The 22,319-nt window shown below is 43.5% G+C and overlaps 2 long non-coding RNA genes across 2 annotated transcripts in view; one reads left to right on the top strand and one right to left on the bottom strand.

Annotated features, from left to right (window-relative positions):
• Positions 1 to 8,083, top strand: part of LOC143776476 (uncharacterized) — a 163,636-nt gene extending 155,553 nt beyond the window's left edge. The window contains exons 3-5 of the long non-coding RNA XR_013215840.1: positions 367 to 438; positions 6,067 to 6,123; positions 7,844 to 8,083. This is a non-coding gene — a long non-coding RNA (uncharacterized LOC143776476). The remainder of the gene's footprint in view (positions 1 to 366; positions 439 to 6,066; positions 6,124 to 7,843) is intronic.
• The window catches only part of LOC143776478 (uncharacterized), a 195,400-nt gene that overhangs the window by 144,824 nt on the left and 28,257 nt on the right, over positions 1 to 22,319 (bottom strand). The gene's annotated exons all lie outside the window — the stretch shown is intronic.

Below are 22,319 nucleotides of genomic sequence, written 5' to 3' on the forward strand. Positions count from 1 at the left end.
GTGGGAACTGTAGACAGATACCTGTCACTTTAATGGGAAAGTGGGAAAGTACATTATAACACATTGAATTTGTTAATACCTGGGAAGATGCAGGAGGAAACTAGAATTCTGAGTACAAAAAATGAGACAGAAATCGAGCGGCTGTTGGCAGGTTTTTCATTACGGATGACTGCTGACTGACTGCAGGAAGGTTCCTTAGATCATAGGGCGTAAACATCACCCAGACTGTGAAGTGTGTTTAGCAAACGACTAGGGATATACTCAGCAAGTACGTGACAACCCTAGAAAAGTCAAATGTTCATCTTCATTTACAAATCAACGTAGATTTTGTAGTCTTAATCTTACAACATTGAATTCCTTGTGCAGGTGTCTTCTCCCCAGAAGCATGCAGTGAAGGGGCGGTCAAAATCCACAGAAGAAATACAGCAAGCAAAAAAGGTGAATCTCCCATTAGTGAATTACTTCAAATGTTCTAGTAGAGGATTTTAATAAAACCAACATGGTAACATTAAATAATATGTTAAAGGGTTTCTATTGTTCTATAAAAGATTTTGACCTATTGATTTTTCAGAAGGCTTGATGAATAGGGTTTGGATGCTGAGCAGGGCTGCCAACAGTCCTCAAATTCCTCGATAGGCTGTAAAAATATTGCACTCAATTCCCATGTCTGTAAAAAATGTGATGCATTTGTGATTTCTTTTCAAGCAGTAGAGACTTGAACAGATTTTTATGACTATATTTATCACCATTTTACAGCGCACAGTAAAGGCAGCTGATGTCTTATCTTCATATTATTATTATTATTATTTATTATTATAGGGCCATTTATTATATGGTGCTTTACTTGTGAAAAGGAGTATGCATAAGAAAAAACAAGTAGAATATAATTAAACAAAATGAGTCAATGACTGGTACAAGAGAAGAGAGTACCCTGTTCATGCGGACTCACAATCTGCAAGGGATGGGTGAAGATACAGTAGGTGAGGGTTGAGCTGGTCGTGCAGTGGAACGAAAGTTACTGCAAGTTGTAGAATTGTCAGAAGAGGTTCCTTTTGAAAGTTTCCATGGTAGGCGAGAGTCTGATATGTTGGGGTAGAGAGTTCCACCTTCAGTGTATCATTCACTGGCTCCACCTCATCTCCTTTTCCTCTCACTGTTGGGGTCCCCCTAGGCTCAGTCCTTCTCTTCTCTCTCTACATCGCCCCAATTGGACAGACCATCAGCAGATTTGGCTTTCAGTACTATCTTTACGCTGATGACACACAACTATACATACCATCCCCTAACCTTACCCTCACTGCACTACAGAACACCAGTGCCAGTCTGTATGCAGTCTCCAACATCATGTCTGGTCTCTATCTGAAACTCAACCTTTCTTAAACTGAACTTCTTCTGCTCCCATTGTCTACTGACCTCCATAAATCTGACATCTCCCTCTCCTTGGGTGGCACTATAATAATGCCTAGGCAGCAGGCTCCCTGTCTGGGTGTTATGTTTGACATCAATCTTTCCTTCACCTCCCATATACAATCTGTTGCCCACTCTTGCCATTTACACCTAAAGAATATTTCTAGAATCCACCCCTTTCTCACTATGGAAGGAACAAAGACCCTCACTATTGCCCTGATCTACTGCCGCCTGGACTACTATAATGCTCTATTAATTGGCCTCCCTCTCATTCGACTTTCCCCTCTCCAGTTCATCCTTAATGTAGCAGCCAGGGTTGATCATCTGGCTAATCGGTACTCAGACGAGTCCGCTCTTTGCCAGTAATTGCACTAGCTGCCCATTCATTATAGGATCCAATTCAAACTGCTTGTTCTCACCCACAAAGCTATCCATAGTGCAGCACCCCCCTACATCTCCTCCCTCATTTCTGTTTATCGGCCTACCCACTCTTTACGCTCTGCAAGAGACTTTTGACTAACCTCTGCACTAATCCGTACCTCCCACTCCCGGCTCCAAGACTTCTCCCATGTTGCGCCAATCCATTGGAATGCTCTACCCCCAAAAATTAGGACTATTCAGAATTTACACAGTTTTAGGCGCTCCCTCAAAACACATCTGTTCAGAGCGGCCTATCACGTTCCCTAATCAATATGTATCTGAGAATAATCCTCCATCAAACTCCACATCACCCAACAGTGCCACAAATACTGACTTGTGACTAGCTTATACAGTTTTGTCTATCCCCCGCTCCCTCAAGATGGCTGGACCAACATTGTAAATACGCACCTGTACTTTGTGTCTCCCCCCACCTCACTGTAGATTGTAAGCTCTCACGAGCAAGGTTGTCTTATTTTGCTTGAATTATTGTATTATTTTAAACATTGTTACTTATGACTTGTGTTAGAACTGTTAAACTGTAAAGTGCTGCAGAATATTTTGGTGCTATATAAATAAAGATTATTATTATTATTCCAGAGTAGGGGGATGCACGGGAAATATCTTGTATGCGATTATGGGAAGAGAAGATAAGAGGGGAGTAGAGAAGGAGGTTGGCTGCAGGTAAGTACCAGGAGGCTAGGTCATAGATATATGATGGAGGAGACAGGTTGTGGATGGGTTTTGAACTGGAGTTTCTGAGCAATGAGGAGCCAGTGAAAGGATTGAAAGAGAGGAGAGATCGGGAAATAGCAGGGGGATATGTGGCTTAGCTGGATAGTAGAGTTTAAGATAGATTGGAGGGGTGCAAGAGTGTTAGAGGAGAGTTGGCAGAAAGTGGAAAGGGTTTGAAGGAGAGATCAGAGTCAAGGGTTACCCCGAAGCAGTGAGCTTGCGGGACATGTTTTATCCATGCTAAGTTTTAGAATTCTAGCAGAGAATGTGAAGTAGCAGATAGACATTGTGGGATTCTGGTTAGCAAAGAGGTGATATTGGATCCCGAGAAGTAGATCTGTGTGTCATCATCATAGAGGTGATGCTGAAAGCCTTGGGAGTCTATGAAGTGTCACAGGCTGAAGGTATAGATGGAGAAGAGCAGGGGTCCTAGAACTGAACCTTGGGGGACACCAACAGATAGGGGACGAGATGAGGAGGTGGTGTGTGAATGGGAGACACACTGAATGTCCAGTGTGATAGGTATGAGGCGATCCAAGATAGGGCCAATCTGTGATGCCAAGAGAATGAGAGAATCTGTAGTAAGAAGGAATGGTTCATTATGTTGAAGGCAGATGACAGGTCCAGGAGGAGGAGGACTGAGTAGCATCGCTTGGATTTGACAGCTAGTAGGTCGTTGGTAACTTTAGTCAGGGCAGTTTCAGTGGAATGGTGCGGTCGGAAATCAGATTGTAAGTGGTCGGTCGAACAGGGAGCGGGAGGAGAGGTGGGTGGACAGTTCAAGATGTATGTGTTGTTCTAGTAGTTTTGAGGCATAGTGGAGAAGTGATATGGTGATAGCTAAATAGAAAGGATGGGTCAAGGGAGGGCTTTTTGAGGATGGGTGTGATTGAAGGATGTTTGAAGCATGAGGGAAAGACACCAGTTGTTAGTGACAGGTTGAAGAGATGGGTTAGGGTTGGGATGAAGACTGTGGTGAGGTTTGGGATGAGGTGGGATGGAATTGGGTCATGTTCACAGGTCGTGAGATGTGATTTGGAGAGAAAAGAGTGGATCTTCTGTAGCGGTGGAGAAGCTGGTTTTCGAGGAGGAGGGCTAAGTAGCTATGAGGAGGGGCTGTAGGTCAAAGCTTTTTCTGATGTTATTCAACCCCAAACAGTTATTCAAAATCTTTAACTCTCTCCTCCACCCACCACTGCCCCCTCCAACCTTCCTCATCTCTGTTGAGGACTTTGCCAGACACTTCAAAAATAAAATCGACCAAACAAGGCAACTCAAAAATAAGATCGACCAAACAAGGCAAATCTTCATTGTTCAACCACCACAACCCCTTTGTATACCAGATCAATGCCCAAACCCCATAACCTCCCTTTCCAACATCATCGAAGGGGGGCTTAATTGTCTCCTCTCCAAATCGCACCTCACCACTTGTGCGCTCGACTCCATCCCATCCCACCTCCTCCCCAACCTCACCACCACTCTTATCCCATCCCTAATCCACCTCTTCAAAATATCACTGACTTCTGGAACCTTCCCTTCTGCTTTCAATCATGCCACAATCATGCCTATCCTTAAAAAGCCAACCCTCGATCCAACTGCTATGTCCAGCTATCACCCAATATCACTGCTCCCATTCGCTTCCAAACTCCTGGAGGAGAACGTCCACGCTGAACTTTCCTCCCACCTCTCATCTAACTTGCTCTTTGACAATCTACAATCTGGTTTCCACCCCATCACTCAACTGAGACAGCCCTGACCAAAATTACTAACGACCTACTTACAGCCAAAGCTAATGGACAATACTCTGTACTCCTCTTTCTAGACCTGTTCTCTGCTTATGACACAGTTGACCAATGCCTCCTACTACAGATCCTCTCCTCCTTTGGCATCAAAGACCTCGCCTAATACCTTTCCAACCACACATTCAGTGTCTCCCACTCCCACACTACCTCCTCATCCCACCCTCTCTCTGTTGGAGTCCCCCAAAGCTCTGTTCTAGGACCCCTACTCTTCTAAATCTATATACTTGGCCTGGGACAGCTCATAAAGTCCCATGGATTCCAGTACCACCTCTATGCTGATGACACTAAGATCTACCTCTTTGCTGTCCAGAATCCCGGAGTATCTATCAGCCATATCCTCCTTCTTCTCTTGCTTCCTCAAACTCAATGTGGACAAATCTGAACTCATCCTCTTTCCTCCATCTCATAGATCTTCCTTACCTGACCCATCTATCGCAATTAACGACATCACACTTTCCCCCGTACCAGAAGTCTGCTGCCTCGGAGTAACCCTTGACTCTGCCCTGTCCTTCAAACTGCACATCCAAGCTCTTTCCACCTCCTGTCGCCTCCAGCTCAAAAATATCTCCAGAATCCATCCTTTCCTCAACCATCAATCTACTAAAATGCTTGTGCATGCCCTCATCATCTCCCGCCTTGACTACTGCAACATCCTTTTTTCCGGCCTCCCTGCTAACACCCTTGCACCTCTCCAGTCTGTCCTCAACTCTGCTGCCCAACTAATTCATCTCTCTCCTCGCTACTTCTCCGCTTCCCCCTCTGCAAATCTCTTCACTGGCTCCCATTCCCTTAGCGTATCCAGTTCAAGTTACTAATACTGACCTACAAAGCCATCCATAACCTGACTCCTCCATATATCTCTGAACTAATCTCCCGATATCTTTCCTCATGTAATCTCCGCTTCTCCCAAGACCTCCTTCTCTCATTCACACTTATTCGCTCCTCACCCAACCACCTCCAAGACTTCTCCCGAATATCCCCCATCCATTGGAATTCTTTGCCCCAATACGACCGACTATCAACCACATTCGGATCCTTCAGACGGAACATGAAAACCCACCTCTTCAGGAAAGCTTACAGCCTGCACTGACCCGCTGCCTCCTCACCACTAACGGAGCTACAGCCTCACCAACACTGGAGTTCCTGCAACCTTCGACCTACTGTCTCCTTCCCCACCACCCTGTAGAATGTAACCTCGCAAGGGCAGGGTCCTCGCCCCTCTGTATCAGTCTGTAATTGTTAGTTTGCTTACTGTAAGTGATATCTGTAATTTGTATGTAACTCCTTCTCATGTACAGCACCATGGAATCAATGGCGCTATATAAATAATAATAATAAATAAATAAATAAATGTTATTGATCTTGTGCTTGAAGAATGTGGCAAAGTCTACAGCATAGATGAGAGGAGAGGGAGGAGGCACTGGGGGATGGAGGAGTGAATTGATAGTGTTGAATAGCTGTTTAGGGTTGTGAGACAGGGAAGCTTAACTTTGTTCACAACTGTCTCACAGGTATGCCACCACCTTTCTACTTTTTGGCACCAAGAGTGACTGACTTCTTTAAAAGCATTACATCCTCCCCACATTAGGAACAATGTGACCCCACACTAATGTGTGCACACATCAGAATAGTGTCAGTTTACTCTACTTGCCATAAGATGAACCCAAATATTTCCTGATAACAATACTGTTCTATCTACTTTTAGGCATTTCACACTCCTCAGAAGTCTCTCCCAAGCACAGGAGAGGAGAGCAGCACCCAGGTAAGTATATTATCATGAACATGAATGAGCACATTTTAGGGCCACAGGCAGGATGTCTTTATGACTCCTTTTTTGGTGTTCCTCCACAAATCTTCAGGGCCAAATTCTAAATGTTAAGGTGGAATCAATAGATGATATTTCACAACAGACCAGATCAAAAATAGTTCAGCGCTAAAGCAGAATAATTACTCACCACAGCAAATCACATTTGTTTAATCTTTTTATATATTTACTGCACCTTCATTAAAGTAATTTCCTGGCTTTGGAAACTACGGTACTTTGAAAATATTGGTTTTATTGCAGAACCAGCACCATGCTTATTATGGCCGGCATTGCACCTCACCCATATTCAAATGAATAAAGCCAAGAAGCCCATGGACAGATTGCACTGCTGCTATTTTTCATCTCTGCGTAAAAATTCACTGGCTTGACCTTTTTCCCATGCTCCTTCCCACACTTTACTCCATCCCCTACCCCTGTATATGGAAGTCTGTGCTCCATTGGATATCCCAGCTTTGTGCTCATGAAAGTGATGCTTACCCGGAGACTTTGACCTGTACCTGTGAGTTTTAACTTGAACCAACTCTTTTGAGCGTCTTGGTGGATTTCTCTCTTTCCAGGAACCTCCCAGACATTTCAGGATAGTTGGCAAGCATCATTCTTCCATTGCCCATGACCAAATATTTCATATATTGTATCTGAACTCCTGAAAAGTGCTTTCACCTGGCAAATACCTCTCTGTTAACACTCTAGAGGACCTCTTTTTCACAAAAGTAAAACACTCATTTCAAAGTTATATTTAGTTGGTCTTACTCCCCAATGATCCAAAGATCCATGGGGGGGGATCTTCATACAAATGGCTCCATCAGAATGGTTTCACCTTCGGATTCAAAGCAGGTTCCCAGGTTATCAAAACAGCTATTAAGGAAATAATTATTTTCTTCTTTGAATTTTTGCTCAATGTATTTTTTTTAGTTCGGATGGATTTGTTCCATTTGGCATGTCATGTCAACTATATTGCTCTGATTCATCAAGACTGGTGTTTTCCATGGCAGTCTGATCATTGAGCAGGGTGAAATGAGCAGCGCCTGATTCAATAAGAGGCATGTGCCTCTGTGTACGTGTCACAAAAAAATCTTACTAATGAATTTGATGAACAGAGGTCAAAATGACCCAGTACCACCCACTTTGTTTGAGAAGGGCAAAATTGTCATGAAAATAGTAAAAGCTGCAAATATTTTGTGCAGTCTGGCGTTGTGCAAATATGTTGTGACTTTTCAAAGCTTATTATATGCCAGCTTTTGAGTATATGTAAGCTTTGATGAATTAGGCCGGAGACACACTGGTGCGAGAGACGGCCGAGTCTCGCTGGTTAAAAGCAAGCTGTGGCACCTGCATTCCGGAGCGGAGCGTGCAGCTGCATAGCAATACATGGAGCTGCACGCTCAGCTCCGGAATGCAGGTGCCACAGCTTGCTTTTAACCAGCGAGACTCGGCCGTCTCTCGCACCAGTGTGTCTCCGGCCTTAGGGTCAAAATCTTTTTTTTAAGGCTTAGAATATGTTGGTTTTATTTAAGGTTAATTATTAGTATTTTAGAAGAATCTCATTTTCATATTATACATAGAATACAAAATGACATGGTCCAGAGGTCATTGTAAACCTTGTTTATGTCCTGTATGATACTATCACTATCACACTGCATGTTGGATTTTTTTTTAGGATTCTGCAGAAGCTACAGAAGAGAATTCTCCAAAGGCGAGGACAAAGGAAGGTCAAACACAGAATTGATTTGAGGAAACAAGTGTCAAGAAATCAGCTATGAGGCCTCTCACGTCCCAATCTCTTATCATATGTCTGTTTGCTCCCTGCTGAAACTTTGTGCATGTGTGTGTGCCAGTAGATATGGGTGTATGTACTTGTCTGGATGTTTCATGTTTATAAATCTGATAACACAAACTAGTCTGCAACATATGGTCTGTGTGTTTCTTGTTCTACTGAGCTCACATGAAATGGTCTATCACATGTAAAGAGTCTGGATCTAGGAAAACATTTTACATAATAAAGAAAAAAAAAACTTTAGGACAAAAAAATAATTTGAGAATACAGATTTTGTCTCATTCACCAGTGAGATATGCATTTGCCTTTACAACAAGTACTCTAATCTACCATCAAATTACCAAGGACATATTTTTTTATTTTGTCATGCTTTTTTTAACGCCTTAGTGATTAAGTCTGTTTTGACCATCGTGCCCCATTTTTCAAATTTGACTTGTCACTTTAAGTGATAATAACTCTGGAACGCTTCAACATATCCCAGTGATTCTGAGAATATTTTTTTATGACATATTGTACTTCAGTTTAACAGGAAATTTAGGTCAATATGCTTACATATATTTTTTTAAATAATGGAAATTTGAGAAAAATGTTAAAAAATGTGCAATTTTCAAACTATGAATGCTTATATCCTGAAACAGATAGTCCTAACACATAAAAGAGCTAATAAATAACATTGTCCATGTGTCTACTTTACATCAGCATCATTTTTCAAATGTCATTTTGTTAGGATGTTACAAGGATTCACATTTAGCAGAGATTTTTCATTTTTTTAAGATTTCCAAATCCTATTTTTGAAGGACTTTTTCAGTTTTGAAGTGACTTTCTTAACCTTTCAGGTGCTACAAGGGCAACGTGGATTAAAGGATTAAAAATTATTTTTTTTACACTGAAATATTGCTTTTTTTTTTACATTTTGCATTATCACAAGGGGTAATAGGAGAACGTGCCCTACAAAATTTATTACACAATTTCTCCCAATCACAGCAATTTATCATATGTAGTCGAAAACTGCTGCTTGGGCACATGGCAGAGATTGGATGGGCAAAAGCACTATTTGATTTTGGAGAGTAAATTGGTAAGTTGGTAATAGATTGTGAATGTCATGTCGCATTAGCAGGGACCTCGAGAAGCCGAAACAGCAGAAACCCTCCATAAGTGACCCCAATTTTTTTCCAGTGAAATGTGTTACCCCATATTTGTAATTTTGGTAACAAGTGGTAACAAGAAATAAAAATGGTAACAAGAAACAAGAATGTAAGCCATAATTTGTAACATTAAAGTTATTAACATTACTCACATGTCTACTTTACATCAGCAGAATTTTGGAACCAACATTTTTTTTTGTTAGGGAGTTATAAGGGTTAAAAGTTGACCAGCGATTTCTCATTTTTACAACACCGTTTTTTTTAGGGACCACATGTCATTTGAAATCACTTTGAGGGTCTATGTCTAGTGTTGAGCATTCCAATACCGCAAGTATCGGGTATCGGCCGATACTTGAGGTATCGGAATTCCGATACCGAGTTCCGATACTTTTGTGGTATCAGGAATCGGTATCGGAACCATATTCATGTGTAAAATAAAGAATTAAAATAAAAAATATGGATATACTCACCTCTCCGGTGGCCCCTGGATCTTACCGCTGTAACCGGGAGCCTCGGTTCCTAAGAATGAGCGCGTGAAGGGCCTTCGATGACGTCGCGGCTTCTGATTGGTCGCGTGACCGCTCATGTGACCGCTCACGCGACCAATCAGAAGCCGCGACATCAGCCGCGACATCATCGAAGGTCCTTCACGGGCTCATTCTTAGGAACGGAGGCTCCCGGTTACAACGGTAAGATCCAGGGGCCACCGGAGAGGTGAGTATATCCATATATATCCATATAGTCACCTCTCCGGCGGCCCCTGGACCTTACCGCTGTAACCGGGAGCCTCCGTTCCTAAGAATGAGCCCATGAAGGACCTTCGATGACGTCGCGGCTGACGTCGTGGCTTCTGATTGGTCGCGTGAGCGGTCACATGAGCGGTCTCGCGACCAATTAGAAGCCGCGACGTCATCGAAGGCCCTTCACGCGCTCATTCTTAGGAACGGAGGCTCCCAGTTACAGCGGTAAGATCTAGGGGCCACCGGAGAGGTGAGTATATCCATATTTTGTATTTTAATTCTTTATTTCACACATGAATATGGAACCCAGGGCCTGAAGGAGAGTTTCCTCTCCTTCAGACCGTGGGAACCATTCCGATACTTTGCGTCCCATTGAAATGCATTGGTATCGGGTATCGGTATCGGCGATATCCGATATTTTTCGGGTATCGGCCACCGATACTTTCAAGTATCGGACGGTATCGCTCAACACTATCTATGTCATAAAAAATACCAAAAAGTTACACCATTCTAAAAACTGCACCCCTCAAGATGCTCAAAAGCACATTTAAGAAGTTTATTAACCCTTCAGGTGTTTCACAGGTATTTTTGGAATGTTTAAAAAAAAGGAACATTTAACTTTTTTTCACAAAAAATTAATTCAGATCCAATTTGTTTTATTTTACCAAGGGTAATAGGAGAAACTGGACCCCAAACATTGTTGTGCAATTTGTCCTAAGTATGCCGATACCCGATATGTGGGGGTAAACCACTGTTTGGGCACATGGCAGAGCTCGGAAGGGAAGGAGCACCATTTGACTTTTCAATGCAAAATTGGCTGGAATTGAGATAGGACGCTGTTATGATCCCAATGGCAAGGGATCTCAGAGATTAAAGCAAAGTCTGCAAACATAAATACCAGCTCATAGGGAAGTGGTAACTAGGCTGACCATATAGCTGATCCTAGCACAAACACTAACAGTAGCCGGGGAACGTGCCTACGTTGATACTAGACGTCTCGCGCCAGCCGGAGAACTAACTAACCCTATCAGGGAAAATAAGACCTCTCTTGCCTCCAGAGAAAAGACCCCAAAGAAATACAAGCCCCCAACAAATAATAACGGTGAGGCAAGAAGAAAAGACAAACGTAAGAATGAACTAGATTTTAGCAAAGAGAGGCCCACTGACTAAATAGCAGAAGATAGTAAGATGACTTATATGGTCAGCAAAAAACCCTGCAAAATATCCACGCTGAATATCCAAGAACCCCCAAACCGACTAACGGTGAGGGGGGAGAATATCAGCCCCCTAGAGCTTCCAGCGATATCAGGAATCACATTTTGTACAAGCTGGACAAAAATAAGAACAATGCGAATAAACAAAAGTAAGAAAGCAGGACTTAGCTTATCTTGCAAAGAACCAGGACCTGAAGACAGGAGCAAACAGAAATGAACTGATTACAACAATGCCAGGCACTGGACTGAGAATTCAGGAAGTTTAAATAGCAACACCCCAGGCCTAACGAAGCAGGTGAGTACCAACCTGGTAAAAGATAATCCAAGTGCCAAATCACTAGTGACCACAAGAGGGAGCCAAGAAGTATAGTTCACAACAGGACGCCATGTCACGTTTGGAGAGCCCGTGATGTGCCTAAACAGTGGAAACTCCCCACAAGTGACACCATTTTGGAAAGTAGACCCCCGTGAGGAACTTATCTAGATGTGTGGTAAGCACTTTGAACCCCCAAGTGCTTCACAGAAGTTTATAATGTAGAGCCATAAAAATAAAGAATCATATTTTTTTCACAAAAATGATCTTTTTGCCCCCAATTTTTTATTTTCTCAAGTATAACAGGAGCAAGTGGACCCCAAAAGTTGTGCAGTTTGTCCTGAGTATGCTGATACCCCATATGTGGGGGTAAACCACAGTTTGGGCGCATGGCAGAGCTCGGAAGGGAAGGAGCACCGTTTGACTTTTTCAACGCAGAATTGGCTGGAATTGAGATCAGACGCCATGTCGCGTTTGGAGAGCCCCTGATGTGCCTAAACAGTTACAAGTGACCCCATTTTGGAAACTAGACCACCTAAGGAACTTATTTAGATGTGTGGTGTGCACTTTGAACCCCCACTTGTTTCACTAAAGTTTATAATATAGAGCCATGAAAATAAAAAAATCATTTTTGCCCTCAGTTTTTTATTTTTACAAGGGTGTCTGGAGAAATCGCACCACAAAAGTTGTTGTGCAATTAGTTCTGAGTACACTGATACCCCATATGTGAGGGGGAACCACCGTTTGGGTGCATGGCAGAACTCGGAAGGGTAGGAGTGCCTTTTTGAAATGCAGACTTTGAGGGAATGCTTTGCGGGCGTCACGTTGTGTTTGCAGAGCCCCTGATGTACCTAAACAGGAGAAACCCCCACAAGCAACCACACATTGGAAACTAGACCCCCAAAGGAACGTATGTAAATGTGTTGTGAGAACTTTGAACCCCTAAGTGTTTCACTAAAGTTTATAATGCAAAGCCGTGAAAATAAAAAATCTTTTTTTTCCACAAAAATGATTTTTTAGCCCCCAAAGTTTTATTTTTCCAAAGATAACAGGAGATATTGGACAGCAAAAGTTGTTGTCCAATTTTTCCTGAGTACGTTGATACCCCATATGTGGGGGTAAACCACTGTTTGGGCGCACGTCGGGGCTCGGAAGGGAAGAAGTGGCGTTTTTGGAATGCAGACTTTGATGGAATGGTCTGCGGACTTCATGTTGCGTTTGCAGAGCCCCTGATGTACCTAAACAGTTGAAACCCCCCACAAGTGACCTCATATTGGAAACTAGACTCCCCAAGGAACTTATCTAGATGTGCTGTGAGAATTTTGAACCCCCAATTGTTTCACTAAAGTTTATAATGCATAGCCGTGAAAATAAAAAATCTTTTTTTTCCCACAAAAATGATTTTTAGCCCCCAAATTTTTATTTTCCCAAAGGTGACAGAAGAAATTGGACCACAAAAGTTGTTGTCCAATTTGCTTTGAGTACTCTGATACCCCATATGTGGAGGTAAACCACTGTTTGGGCTCACGTCGGGGCTCGGAAGGGAAGAAGTGACATTTTGGAATGCAGACTTTGATGGAATGGTCTGCGGGCATCACGTTGAGTTGCAAAGTCCCTGAGGGGCCTAAACTGTTATGATCCGGTGGTAGGATCACCAAACTGACCTGATAGGTAAACCTGAATATTAGGACAAGCTCCGGGGATGTGGAAACTATACCGACCGCAATCCTGATCCTATCCACACACACTAAAGGCAGCCATGGAGCGTTACCTAAAAACCTAGACGCCTCTTCACAGCCTGAGAAACTAACTACCCCTAGAGAGGAAGCAAAAGCCTCACTTGCCTCAGAGAAATAACCCCAAAGTTTAGACAGCCCCCCACAAATAATAACGGTGAGTTAATGGGAAAATACAAACGTAGGAATGAAAAACAGGTTTAAGCAAATGAGGCCCGCTAATACTAAATAGACAGAAGAGAGCAAGGAGTCTGTGCGGTCGGTACAAAAACCATCAAAAACAATCCACGCAGAAAGTGCAAGAACCCCCACACTGACTCACGATGTGAGGGGCGCACTCTGCACCCCAGAGCTACCAGCAAGCGAAAAATCACATATAAGCAAGCTAGACTGAACTCATCATATAATGAGAAACATTTTCAAGGAAACAATGAGCAAAAGAACTAGCAAGACTTAGCTTCTCCAGCAGGAGACAGGTCACAAGGAAAATCCAGGAGAGGTCAGAACCAGTACTGAATACAACGACAGCAGGCAACAAGTGAAGGTCCAGGTGGAGTTAAATAGGGACCAGCATAGCAGGAAATGAGGCAGCTGAGCCCTGCTACAGACCCGCAGTATCGCTAAAGGCCACCAGAGGGAGCCCAGACGGAATTCACAACAGTACCCCCCCCATGAGGAGGGGTCACCGAACCCTCACCAGAGCCCCCAGGCCAATCAGGATGAGCCGAATGAAAGGCACGAACCAAATCGGCCGCATGGACATCAGAGGCGACAACCCAGGAATTATCCTCCTGACCATAGCCCTTCCACTTAACCAAGTACTGAAGCTTCCGTCTTGAAATACGAGAATCCAAGATCTTCTCCACCACATACTCCAATTCTCCCTCGACCAAGACCGGAGCAGGAGGATCAACAGAAAGAACCACAGGCACCACATATCTCCGCAACAATGACCTATGGAAGACATTGTGAATGGCAAACGATGCTGGGAGGTCCAAACGAAATGACACAGGGTTGAGGATTTCCAAAATCTTATAAGGACCGATGAAACGAGGTTTGAACTTAGGAGAGGAAACCTTCATCGGAACATACCGAGAAGACAACCATACCAAATCCCCTACATGAAGTTGGGAACCCACACAGCGACGGCGGTTAGCAAATCGCTGAGCCTTCTCTTGTGACAACATCAAATTGTCCACCACGTGGTTCCAAATCTGCTGCAACCTATCCACCACAGAATCCACCCCAGGACAGTCAGAAGGCTCAACCTGACCTGAGGAGAAACGAGGATGAAAACCAGAATTGCAAAAAAAAGGCGAAACCAAAGTAGCAGAACTAGCCCGATTATTGAGGGCGAACTCAGCCAATGGTAAAAAAGTCACCCAATCATCCTGATCAGCAGAAACAAAACATCTCAGATAAGTCTCCAAGGTCTGATTAGTTCGTTCGGTTTGGCCATTCGTCTGAGGATGGAAGGCCGATGAAAAAGATAGTTCAATGCCCATCTTAGCACAAAAGGACCGCCAAAATCTGGACACAAACTGGGATCCTCTGTCAGACACAATGTTCTCAGGAATGCCATGCAAACGAACCACATTCTGAAAAAACAGTGGAACCAAATCGGAGGAGGAAGGCAGCTTAGGCAAGGGCACCAAATGGACCATTTTAGAAAAACGATCACAAACCACCCAGATAACAGACATCCTCTGAGAGACTGGAAGGTCCGAAATAAAATCCATGGAAATATGCGTCCAGGGCCTCTTCGGGACAGGCAAAGGCAAAAGCAATCCACTGGCACGAGAACAGCAAGGCTTAGCCCGAGCACAAATCCCACAGGACTGCACAAAGGAACGCACATCTCGCGACAAGGAAGGCCACCAAAAGGACCTAGCCACCAAATCCCTGGTACCAAAAATCCCAGGATGACCCGCCAACACCGAAGAATGAACCACGGAAATGACTCTACTGGTCCATCTATCCGGGACAAACAGTCTCCCCGTTGGACAGCGGTCAGATCTATTGGCCTGAAATTCCTGCAGCACCCGTCGCAAATCAGGGGAGATGGCAGACAAAATCACCCCCTCTCTGAGGATACCAGCTGGTTCAGAAACTCCCGGAGAGTCAGGCACAAAGCTCCTAGAAAGGGCATCAGCCTTCACGTTTTTCGACCCTGGAAGGTATGAAACCACAAAATCGAAACGGGAGAAAAACAGCGACCATCGAGCCTGTCTAGGATTTAGCCGCTTAGCAGACTCGAGATAAGTCAAATTCTTGTGATCTGTCAAGACCACCACACGATGCTTGGCTCCCTCAAGCCAATGTCGCCTCTCCTCAAATGCCCACTTCATTGCCAACAACTCCCGATTACCAACATCATAATTCCGCTCTGCAGGCGAAAACTTTCTTGAAAAGAAAGCACATGGCCTCATCACAGAGCCATCAGAGCTTCTCTGTGACAAGACAGCCCCTGCTCCAATCTCAGAAGCATCAACCTCGACCTGGAAGGGCAGAGAGACATCCGGCTGACGCAAGACAGGAGTCGAAGAAAACCGATGTTTCAGCTCCTGATAGGCCTCCACGGCCGCAGGAGACCAATTAGTCACATCAGAACCCTTCTTGGTCAAATCCGTCAAAGGCTTAACCACACTGGAAAAATTAGTGATGAAGCGATGGTAAAAGTTAGCAAAACCCAAGAACTTCTGAAGACTCTTTACCGATGTAGGCTGAGTCCAGTCATAAATAGCCTGGACCTTGGCAGGATCCATCTCAATGGTAGAAGGAGAAAAAATAAAGCCCAAAAAGGAAACTTTCTGGACTCCGAAGAGACATTTAGAGCCCTTCACAAACAAGGCATTGGCTCGCAGGACCTGAAATACCATCCTGACCTGCTTCACATGAGACTCCCAATCATCAGAAAAGACCAAAATATCATCCAGGTACACAATCATAAATCTTTCCAGATACTCTCGGAAGATGTCGTGCATGAAGGACTGGAACACAGAAGGGGCATTAGAAAGCCCAAAAGGCATCACCAAGTACACAAAATGACCTTCGGGGGTATTAAATGCTGTTTTCCATTCATCGCCCTGCTTTATACGCACAAGATTATACGCTCCACGAAGATCTATCTTGGTGAACCAACTGGCCCCCCTAATCCGAGCAAACAGATTGGACAACAGGGGCAAAGGATACTGAAATTTGACCGTGATGTTATTTAGAAGGCAATAATCTATACAGGGTCTCAGAGAACCATCCTTCTTGGCCACAAAAAAGAACCCCGCACCCAAAGGGGACGAGGACGGGCGAATATGCCCCTTCTCCAAAGACTCCTTAATATAACTCCGCATAGCGGCATGTTCTGGCACAGATAAATTAAAAAGTCGTCCCTTAGGGAACTTACTACCAGGAATCAAATTTATAGCGCAATCACAATCCCTATGAGGAGGTAGGGCACTGGATTTGGGCTCATCAAATACATCCTGGTAGTCCGACAAAAATTCAGGGACTTCAGAAGGAGTAGAAGAAGCAATTGACACCAAAGGAGCATCGCCATGAATCCCCTGGCAACCCCAACTCGACACAGACATTGCTTTCCAATCCAGGACTGGATTATGAGCCTGCAGCCATGGCAGACCCAACACGACAACATCATGCAAATTATGTAACACAAGAAAGCGAATCACCTCCTGATGTGCAGGAGTCATGCACATGGTCACTTGAGCCCAGTACTGCGGTTTATTCTTGGCCAATGGCGTGGCATCAATTCCCTTTAGTGGAATAGGGAATTGCAAAGGCTCCAAGATAAAACTACAGCGCCTGGCAAAGGACAAATCCATCAAATTCAGGGCAGCACCTGAATCCACAAAAGCCATAACTGAGTAGGATGACAGAGAGCAAATCAAAGTAACAGACAAAATGAATTTAGGCTGTACAGTACCAATGGTGACAGACTTAGCGAAGTTTTTTCTGCGCTTAGAACAATCTGAGATAACATGAGCAGAATCACCACAGTAAAAGCACAACCCATTCTGACGTCTGTGATTTTGCCGTTCATTTCTGGTCAGAATCCTGTCACATTGCATAGACTCAGGCTTCTGCTCAGAAAATACCGCCAGATGGAGCACAGGTTTGTGCTCCTGCAAATGCCTATCAATCTGAATGGCCAAAGACATTGACTCATTCAGACCCGCAGGCGTGGGGAACCCCACCATAACATCCTTAAGGGCTTCAGAAAGACCCTTTCTGAAAATCGCTGCCAGTGCACACTCATTCCACTGAGTGAGCACAGACCATTTCCTAAACTTCTGACAGTAAACCTCTGCTTCATCCGGACCCTGGGAGAGAGCCAGCAAAGCCTTTTCTGCTTGGTCTACCAGATTTGGTTCCTCATAGAGCAATCCAAGCGCCAGAAAAAACGCATCCACATTTAGCAATGCAGGATCTCCTGGCGCCAGAGAGAATGCCCAATCTTGAGGGTCACCACGCAACAAAGAAATAACAATTTTAACTTGCTGGACAGGATCACCAGAGGAACGAGGTCTCAGAGAAAGGAATAATTTGCAATTATTTTTAAAGTTCAAAAACCTAGATCTGTCTCCGGAGAACAGCTCAGGAATAGGTATCTTAGGCTCTGACATAGGACTGTGGACCACATAATCCTGAATGCCCTGTACCCTTGCAGTGAGACGATCCACACTAGAAGACAGACTCTGAATGTCCATAGCTGCAGCTGAATTCTGAACCACCCAGAGATTAAGGGGAGGAGAGAGGCTGGACACACTGCAGAGGAAAAAAAAAAAATGAACTCAGGATTTCTCTTATCCCTCTTTTGCGATGCATTAACTCTTTACTGGCCTGCTGTACTGTTATGATCCGGTGGTAGGATCACCAAACTGACCTGATAGGTAAACCTGAATATTAGGACAAGCTCCGGGGATGTGGAAACTATACCGACCGCAATCCTGATCCTATCCACACACACTAAAGGCAGCCATGGAGCGTTACCTAAAAACCTAGACGCCTCTTCACAGCCTGAGAAACTAACTACCCCTAGAGAGGAAGCAAAAGCCTCACTTGCCTCAGAGAAATAACCCCAAAGTTTAGACAGCCCCCCACAAATAATAACGGTGAGTTAAGGGGAAAATACAAACGTAGGAATGAAAAACAGGTTTAAGCAAATGAGGCCCGCTAATACTAAATAGACAGAAGATAGCAAGGAGTCTGTGCGGTCGGTACAAAAACTATCAAAAACAATCCACGCAGAAAGTGCAAGAACCCCCACACCGACTCACGATGTGAGGGGCGCACTCTGCACCCCAGAGCTACCAGCAAGCGAAAAATCACATATAAGCAAGCTGGACTGAACTCATCATATAATGAGAAACATTTTCAAGGAAACAATGAGCAAAAGAACTAGCAAGACTTAGCTTCTCCAGCAGGAGACAGGTCACAAGGAAAATCCAGCAGAGGTCAGAACCAGTACTGAATACAACGACAGCAGGCAACAAGTGAAGGTCCAGGTGGAGTTAAATAGGGACCAGCATAGCAGGAAATGAGGCAGCTGAGCCCTGCTACAGACCCGCAGTATCGCTAAAGGCCACCAGAGGGAGCCCAGACGGAATTCACAACACTAAACAGTGGAAACCCCCAATTCTAACTCCAACCCTAACCCCAGCACACCCCTAATCCCAACCCTAACCACACCCCTAACCCGAACACACCCCTAACCCAAACACACCCCTAGCCCAAACACACCCCTAACCCTAATCACAACCCTAACCATAACCCTAACCACACCCCTAACCCTGACACACCGCTAACCCAACCATAAATGTAATCCAAACCCTAACCCAAACTCTAGCCCCAACCCTAACTCTAACTTTAGCCCCAACCATAATCTTAACTTTAGCCCCTACTCTAACCCTAACTTTAGCCCCAACCCTAACTTTAGCCCCAACCGTAACTCTAACTTTAGCCCCAACCCGAACCCTAACCCTAATGGGAAAATGGAAATAAATACATTTTTTTAATTTTATTATTTTTCCATAAGTCGGTGATAAAGGGGGGGGTTGATTTACTATTTATAGCGGGTTTTTATATCAGATTTTTATGTTTGCAGCTGTCACACACTAAAAGACGCTTTTTATTGGAAAAAATAGTTTTTACGTTACCACTTTTTGAGAGCTATAATTTTTCCATATTTTGGTCCACAGAGTCATGTAAGATCTTGTTCTTTGCGGGACGAGTTGACATTTTTATTGGTACCATTTTTGGGCGCATGACATTTTTTGGTCGCATTTTATTCGGATTTTTGTTAGGAAGAATGAACAAAAACCAGCAATTAATGAATTTCTTTTGGGGGCGTTTATACTGTTTCGCGTTTGGTTAAAATTGATAAAGCAGTTTTATTCCTAGGGTTAGTATGATTACAGCGATACCTCATTTATATCATTTTTTACGTTTTGGCGCTTTTATACAATAAAAACTATTTTATATAAAATATAATTACTTTTGCATGGCTTAATTCTGAGGGCTATAACTTTTTTTTTTGCTGATGATGCTGTATGGCAGCTCGTTTTTTGCGGGACAAGATGATGTTTTCTGCAGTGCCATGTTTATTTATATCTGTCTTTTTGATCGCGTGTTATTCCACTTTTTGTTTGGTGGTATGATGATAAAGCAGTGTTTTTTGCCTATTTTTTATTCATTTTTTTACAGTGTTCACTGAAGGGGTTAACAGTTTTATAGATCGGGTTGTTACGGACGCGGCGATACTAAATATTTATACTTTTATTACTTTTTTTATTTACATAAAGAAATATATTTATTGTAACAATATTTTTTTTTTCTTTATTTAGGATTTTTATTTTAAATATTTTTATACAGTGTGTTTTTTTTTTTTTTTTTACTTTTTTACATTGTCCCAGGTTTGGACATCACTATATATTGTCAGATCGCTTATCTGACACTTTGCAGAGCAAAGCAGGTCCTCGCAAGCCACCTCCCTGCAGGACCCGGGAGGACCCCCACGGCCATCTTGGATCCAGGGCCTGCAGGGAGGAGAATGGAGGAGACCCTCTGAAAAATGTGATCACATCGTGTTGTTCTGAGAATCTAAGGGAAGCACGCAGGGAGCCCCTTCCTGCGTGATGCTTCCCTATGCCACCGGAACGCTGCGATCATGTTTGATCGCAGTGTTCCTGAGGTTAATATGCCAGGAGTGGTCTGTGACTGCTCCTGGCACATAGTGCCGGATGTCAGCTGTGATAATCAGCCGACACCCGGCTGTAATCGGCCACGCTCCCCCTGGGAGCGTGGCTGATCGCACATGACGTACTATCCCGTCGATGGTCATATGGGCCCGGGTCACCTCAACGGGATAGTACGTCAGATGTCAGAAAAGGGTTAATAACTAGCCTTTGTTTACTATCCCTGAGCCAGCTCTTAACCCACTTAAACATATTTTCCCCTATTCCCATTGTTCTCATTATATGTATCAACCTTTTGTGTGGCACCGTATCAAAAGCTTTTGAAAAGTCCATATACACTACATCTACTGGGTTCCCTTGGTCCAGTCCGGAACTTACCTCTTCATAGAAGCTGATCAAATAAGTCTGACATGAATGGTCCCTAGTAAACCCGTGCTGATACTGGGTCATGAGGTTATTCCTCTTCAGATACTCCAGTATAGCATCCCTTAGAATGCCCTCCAGGATTTTACCCACAGTAGAGGTTAAACTTACTGGCCTATTATTTCCGAGTTCAGTTTTTGTCCCCTTTTTGAATATTGGCACCACATTTGCTATACGCCAGTCCTGTGGTACAGACCCTGTTATTATGGAGTCTTTAAAGATTAAAAATAATGGTCTATCAATGACTGTACTTAGTTCCTGCAGTACTCGGGGGTGTATCCCATCCAGGCCCGGAGATTTGTCAATTTTAGTGATTTTTAGACGCCGCCGTACTTCCTGCTGGGTTAAGCAGGTGACACTTAACCCTAGAATGCGTGACCATTAAAATCTACACTATTACGTACCTGGGGCCTTTGAGGCCTGTTTTCAAATAACATGGAATAACTCAAAAAAATTTTTTTTTCAAAGTTATTTGAAAGTAAGCATGCATTCCCACTAGCTCTGGGGTCCGCCTGGACGGGATTTCGTAATGGATCTGACCTCCTGGTGACCCCGGCTAAGGCTGGTAGAACGCGTACCTGGGGCCTCGCAGGCCTGCCAGGTTACTTTTTTATTATTTTCTGTAAAACTACTTTAGTTACAATTTTGAAACTCTAGGTATTCCTCAGCTATATAGTTGTTAGTAATTTCCAGTTGTTCGTATATTTTTATGTTATAGGCATTTCGTATAGCAACGCTTTTTTTGTGACTAGCCCATATTCACGTACCTGGGGCCTTTTAGGCCTGTGTGCAAATAACATGGAATAACTCAAATAAAAACACTTTTCAAAGTTTATTTTAAATTTGCAAAGTAAGGATGCATTCCCACTAGCGCTGGGGTCCACCAGGAGGGGATCCGTAATGGATCTGACCTCCTGGTGACCTCAGCTAAGGCTGGTGGAATCCCGGCATTCCATCAGCCTTAGCTGGAGTTACCAGGAGGTCAGATCCATTATGGATCCCATTCTGGTGAACCCCAGCGCTACTTGGAACATAGCCTAAGATGTGTATAATTCCCAAAAAAAATTATGTACATAAAACAACAAAAATGTAACTAAACGGGCACGCCCAATATATTCACTCAGTACAATTTTTTATGATGGATACATTTTTTCTTATAAAAAGTTTTTACATAAAGTCTGTAGCAAACTTGGTGCAGGAATATTTATTTTCCACTTTACATATTCCCCCGACAATTCTTGCATATTATTTTTTCTTCAGAATGTTCCCTGCATACATTTTGTCCGCAAGTAGAACAGAAACGCTCCGATTTTCTTTCTTTCTTTGCTGGACAAATATAGCAGCGCTTTCTTTTTTTTTCTCTTTGCTCTGGCTGTTCCTGAAAGCATATTCCACATCGGATCATTGCCTCTGTAATTTGCCTTGATAAGCATTTTGTGCTGCTTCTCTCTAGCATAGTAGGCATCAAAAGTTCATAACAAAGTTCTGTCAAAAATATACGTCTATTGTCCTTCCTGTTGGCATGGAATTCTGGATTAGTTTGACAATAAACAATATAGCTATTGAGGGATGACACATCA

This window comes from Ranitomeya variabilis, chromosome 5 (genome assembly GCF_051348905.1).
Source record: "Ranitomeya variabilis isolate aRanVar5 chromosome 5, aRanVar5.hap1, whole genome shotgun sequence".
NCBI classification, from domain to species: domain Eukaryota; kingdom Metazoa; phylum Chordata; class Amphibia; order Anura; family Dendrobatidae; genus Ranitomeya; species Ranitomeya variabilis.